Source organism: Rhinopithecus bieti, unplaced genomic scaffold (genome assembly GCF_001698545.2).
Source record: "Rhinopithecus bieti isolate Rb0 unplaced genomic scaffold, ASM169854v2 scaffold_66246, whole genome shotgun sequence".
NCBI lineage: Eukaryota > Metazoa > Chordata > Mammalia > Primates > Cercopithecidae > Rhinopithecus > Rhinopithecus bieti.
Genome location: NW_016826110.1, coordinates 242,951 through 248,950, shown reverse-complemented (window position 1 = coordinate 248,950; position 6,000 = coordinate 242,951). Strand labels below are relative to the sequence as shown.

At 36.7% G+C, this 6,000-nt stretch overlaps 1 long non-coding RNA gene across 2 annotated transcripts in view; it reads left to right on the top strand.

The window, feature by feature from the left end:
• The first annotated feature begins 531 nt into the window (after positions 1-531).
• Positions 532-6,000, top strand: part of LOC108522851 (uncharacterized) — an 87,209-nt gene continuing 81,740 nt past the window's right edge. Inside the window, exon 1 of one of the 2 annotated variants that reach the window (XR_001883619.1) lies at positions 532-737. This is a non-coding gene — a long non-coding RNA (uncharacterized LOC108522851). Of the gene's footprint in view, positions 1,408-6,000 lie in introns of both variants that reach the window. The other variant, XR_001883618.1, reaches the window with a different exon arrangement.

The window sequence follows — 6,000 nt, the reverse complement described above, 5'->3', positions numbered from 1 at the left end:
AGTTTATATCTTGGATTAGTAGGATGCACCAAGTCGTCAGGCACCCTGAAGGAGACCTTCCAGTGAAAACCAACTGCTTTTGGAAGGGTTTCAGTTAGTCTTTGTAGAGGTAACTGGAGCTACTTCCCAGGAAGACTCCTATCCTGATAGATTTACTGAACTCTGCAAAATACATTGAGGATATTTCCCCTTCACCAGAAGAGATAATGGAGCTAGCACATGGCATTCCAATTATATACTTCAAATATGTCAGAGAAGATGCCACTGGAACTGTCCCTTACTATTGATGCCATGGCTGACAGCTTAGATGCCCATCGAGCTTTATTTTTGGATAGTTAAGGGACACATTATAGGGACCCTCACTTGAAAAAAATTATTTCAGGTTTGGGGGCACATGTGAAGGTTTGTTACATGGTTAAACTTATGTCACGGGGGTTTGTTGTACAGATTATTACATCACCCAGATATTAAGCTCAGTACCTAATACTGTCTTTTCTGTTTCTCTCCCTCTTCCCACCCTCACCCCTCAAGTAGACCTCAGTGTCTGTTTTTTCCTTCTTTGTGGAACCTCACTTCTTTTCCAGTTAGCCGCAGGGACAAGTTTCAGGATCTAACAGATTTATTCCTGCAGCGCCACCTACATAAGAATGTACCAGCGAGGGTTGGGTCAGGAAAACAGCCACTAGGTATGAGTGCTCTCTGAAAGAAGGCGTCTTAACTGATTGTGAAGATGTTGGGTAAGTGAAGGCCCAGTAGAGGGCGCTGGAGGATCAGAGAAAGCGCACCAACCAGCCTTCCTGAAGCACTGAGATGGGGGATAAATCAGCTTTCAGGGAAATCAGAGAAGTTAGGTATACATCTGAGGACTCTAAAGGCAGGAGGCCTTGGCTCTGATCCTTCTAAGGCAGATGAATTGGGTGCCAGTGGCGGGGGGCGAGCATGCATTGGAGTGTACCTTGTCGGCCAGAGATGAGCCCCAAACGAGAGAGCTGCTCTGGGGCCATTCAAATTCTGTCGAAGAGGTCCCTGCAGTACAGCTGGAAGGACCTCACATGAGCAGCCTATCTGAGAAAAATCTGTTGCCGCTGTCTAGATAAGCCTCCTTGGTTGTTCTCCGGCGAGACTGAAGCACCCACACAAGCCATCCAAGGAAAGGAGTCGGTTTTGGTCATCCCTCCCAGCGAGAGGTGGCTGGAGACATCTGCGAATGCCAGGAAAAACCAGCTCCAGATTGTACTGGTGCTGACCTTGACTCTTCTTTCTTTATCTTCTCCATGCCTGGAGGGACCCATGTCAGAGCTAGAAAATCAGCAGGGAGAAGAGGCAGTGAGGTGGGGAAAACAGAAAAAGAAGCTAACATATACCCCATTGCAACCTTCTGAACCTGTCTAACCTAGTAGAGGCGAGGTAAATTTTACATTAGGTAAAATTTTGAAAAACATTGGACTAAGTTGTATGTATTTATTACTATTCTTACGATTGAAGGTAAATAGAGGTTTTTGAGTACTGAATAGTGATTGAAGAAGTTATGGACTTTATCAGAGAATTCATGCAGTAGCAGGGAAAGAACTGGCACACAGAGAGTTTAAAGAGCAGTGGGATAAAGAATAAAGTTAGTTTCTGATTAAATCACATGGTCATGAATGTTCAGCTTAGCAGTTACTTGCCTTGGTAAAAATGTCAGGCAACCCATAGTAGCTTCATCCAGCTTCTTTTGACTCCCGTTTATTTACTTACTTGAAAGACAGAAGAAAAGAGTTTCTGAATATTTGGAAGATTTTGCTGAAGTAAGTAAATGCAGTTGAATGCAGTTGAGGAGCATCAGATAAGACAAAACTGAGCCTTGCTACAGAAGAAAATCTTGTTCAGTGGCACTGCAGCTGCTGCCACGTCTTCACTGACTCATCCCTAGTTTTTAGAAGGTGCTGTTAACCTCCTTTGATGGTCTTTGATTGGTCAGTAGCTAAGCCTGTAATATGAGCCTTTAGCTGCTTGGAAATTTCAGTCTTATTTTGCTATCTTCATCCTTTTACAACCTGTGAAATCTATGCAATTGAGTTGAAATGTTTGATTTCTACTCAAGAATGCAGAAGATGAAATGAAAAGGTAACGTCATAAATCTAAATTATCTAAATTCCAATCTCCTTTTGCCTGAATTTGTAAACTCCTGTATGCTTATGAACCCCTTAATATAGAAATGGAAATGTGTGGCTTATTCATAACAGGATAAAAATCTTAGACATAAAATTAGAAATAAAAATAAACTGGAATATGACTTTAAAGTAACCCTGATCTCTATCCTACCCTTGGAGAAAACTCTAATTCTTTTTTTCTAAACTTAACCCTAACCATAATCCTCTAAATAATATAGGACAAATTTGGTTATTAATTTTGTGACTATAAACATTTTTATTAAGCTTCATGTTTTGAATATAAAGAAATGGTGAAAATGAAGCATTTTGTTGAACCAAAATTGCATTGCTAGTTCTTGCAAGCATGGGTTTCTATTCTTGTACTAAGTAAAATTTCTTAAAGTGTAAATCAATAGTACCTAAAGAAAGTTCTGGCTTTCCTGCTGGCTCACCCTTGCTTAGTGTCCTATGCAGGGATGGGGTGGGTACCCTCAGGGCAAAAGTACTGGTTAAGCTTCCTCTGCTCAAGGGCAGAGCCCAATGGAGAAATTTACTACGGTGTCATCTGAGAGTGTGAACCCAAATTGCCCTATTTCAGACCTTTTAAAATGCCCCTTTGAAAGAAACATCTATTAGAAAAAGCCACCTTAGGACCATAATTGACATCTCATCCTCAGTATGCTTTCAGTGGTGTCCTTGAGTCAGATTCAATGGCTGAAAAGCAATGTTCCTGGTTATTAGCTTTGCCCTTTGTAGCTCCCCTCCCTGAGCTTCAGCATAATGGGATGTTCTCAGTTTTTATGGAGGTGGCAACAAGAAAGAGGCGGAAATTTGCTCCTTCATTTACTCTGACACCGTCTATTACATTATTTAATGTATTTTGTATAAATCCTCACATGAGCCATTCCTTTAGAATTTGGTTACAGGTAAAAAACTTGTCTTTCCTGAGGAATTTGTTGCTAAGCTTCTGTCTTTCAGGTTATAAGAACTCAGTATTATTTACACACTTACATTTTATTTCTATAGTTCTGAAAAAATATTGCAATTTATAAACCTTTTTAAACCGTAGTTTATATGTTGTTCCAAATTATTTTGGGAAGGAGTAAAATCAATTAAACAAACCAATAATATTCTGTGATTGTCCTAGTTTAGTAGTCTTAAAATATTACTATTAGAAAAACTACCTTTAAAAGATGTTCTAACTGCCAAGTTATTTTAAAAGTATAACATAAAAATATCCTTATTTTAAATGGGAAATAACATTATCTATTTTATGGCACTATTACGGTGACACATCCTCACCTAAAAAGAACGGTTGAATATTCTTCAATTTATTTACCCTTCATGTAGTACATAACAATATGTCTCAAAGGGTATGTTTATTTTCCCTATTTATTGCAATTTTGTTGTCATCATATATAATTATATCAAAAGTCAAACCTTCATTATACAGTAAGTACACGTATTCACAGTAAAATAAAGTGATGGATTTACTGATTTTAAAACATATCCCCAATTCATTCATTTTTTAGACTCTTTTTGCCCATTTCAAAGATGCAATTAACAGTATCTAGTCTTTATTGGTTTTCTGATATAATATTTTCTTCTTTTCATAATCAGCTGTACTTTTGTAACCTTTTTGAAAGCAATAATTACTTTGGTCTGTCAGTTCTTTCACTGCTGTAATACTCAACTTTTCTCTTAAAAAATTTCAAAGAGCATAGAAGTCAGTTCTCTAAATGAGTGAAACACATTTAAACACCTTAGATACCATAGTATCTAAGGCAACTAGTTTTTGGATATGATAATTTAAGTAACAATGTGTTTGTGAAATATTAGAATGAAAACTTCCTTAGTTAAATTTGTCTTTTATAAAATAATAATTGTTATTTTCAAATCTGTTGACGAAATACATACTTTCAGGGAAAATTTGTTGAAAGGTTAATTTCATTATTAAAAAACTCGGAACCATTTGGGTTTAATATCTGCTTCATGGAAGTACCTGAACTGATATTTTAGTGAATTTTTAAACTCATACTTCCGTAAGTTAAACTTGCTTCAGTCTTCTGCTTTCTCATGCGTTTTTTGGAGTTTGTAGAAGCTTAATGGCTTTATGTATCAATGAGTCAAAACAAGTTATATTGATTATTATATCTGCTGTGTGTAGGACCCAACCACCAGGCTCATGCAATATCCAGGCTATCACCACATACAATTATAGGCTATAGCAATCATGAAAACATGGAGAAAACAATGAATAGTTAAACTTCCTGCCTGCCTGTCTTTCAATCTTTCTTCCCTCCTTTCCTGCAAAATGAAAGCCTCTGAATGAGTTTGTTATTTTTGGTACCTTATGTATATACAGAGTAAATCGGAATCTTTCAGTCTCTTTCAGTCTCCATGTCCAGCTAGGTTACTGTTTACTTTTTCTATTTCTAGCTCTCCTAGGATAATGTGTGTCGATGTTCATACAATGAACACCGAAGGAAGCAATTTATTTCTGTGAATTATTATTTAGCTTTACTATCTTTTCTTATCCCTCTACCATGGCCAATTCAAATTTAAATTCTAGATTCATAAAATGATTAGTAATCCAGAAAGGAGCTGTTTTTTTCTATTTAAACACCAACTCTAGCAAACAAGAATAAAGTGTCCTGCAATTTAGATACAGTTTGGAAATATTTGCAGTGCTGAGACTTGGTTACAAAGTTGGTAGCAGGGATGGTTAAAGATTGATCATCTTCAGTTCTGCTGTGGGCAAATCTTAGAAAAGGACCAAAGTACTTAAATTCAGAGTACAAATTTATTCACTAAACTGTATTTATTTTGCTCTACTAAGTGCTAGGCATTTTTTTTTTTTTTCAAATTTTGCTACTGAGGATACATAAGTGAATAAATTCTTGTCCCATGGATGTAACAACGACAACAAAAATCTAGATTTGTTATTGTTATTGAAGCCATCAGCTACAATATATATTCGATTATTTTAACACACAGATATTAAACTGCCGAACAACCTTTTATCTAATGGCTTGGATGAACCCTAGTTTTTAATGAGAAATAAAACAGATATTTAATTTAATTTTTGACTTTCAATTAGGTGGATAGAAAAATAAATTTGTATAATTGTTTTTTACTTATTTAGGTTCTATGATAAATGGCTATTTTTTACATAGTTGATACATATCTTTATATATAATGTATAATTTTAAAAGAAGTTTCATTATATTCATTTTATTCTACTCTATAGAGCTAAAACTAAGCAAAGGGGATCTACTTAAAAATGTTGTGTTAAGTATAGTGAACTCCAAGTTTCTCTTCACAGAATCAGTATGTCAGTATGTTCAGCTCTCTTATTCTCTGTTCTCCATTTTAAAGTTTAAGTTTCTGGTTCTCTTCACCCTCTTGCCTCTAGTTTCAGTAAACAACCCCCTCCTAGCCTCTATCACCTGCTCTGTCCTGAGTCATCCCTGGTCACTTGGTCTGACCTGAGTCATCCTGAGTCACCTGTTTTGTAATCGTCGTTCCTGCCAAACTACTCACCCCACCACTCTGACTTGTACCCCTGCTCTCTTTAAAATAGACAGTCGGAATTAGCTTAGACTGTGTGGTCCAACCCTAGCCAATAGGGGAATGACACAGCAGTAGGGGCTACCTGCATCAGGGATAAGAACCCCTTCCCCTCCCTTGTTCAGGTGTGCTCTTGCCGTTTCTCCATTCATGAGTCATACCCTTCTAGAGAAGTAAAGATTGCCTTGCTGAGAAAATTAAATTTATGTTTTAGTGCTATTTCTTTGTGGCACCGAAAATTTATTTATAACAGTTATTAGCTTTTTCAGTATTTTTTAGAGGTTGTGAAAATTGAGGA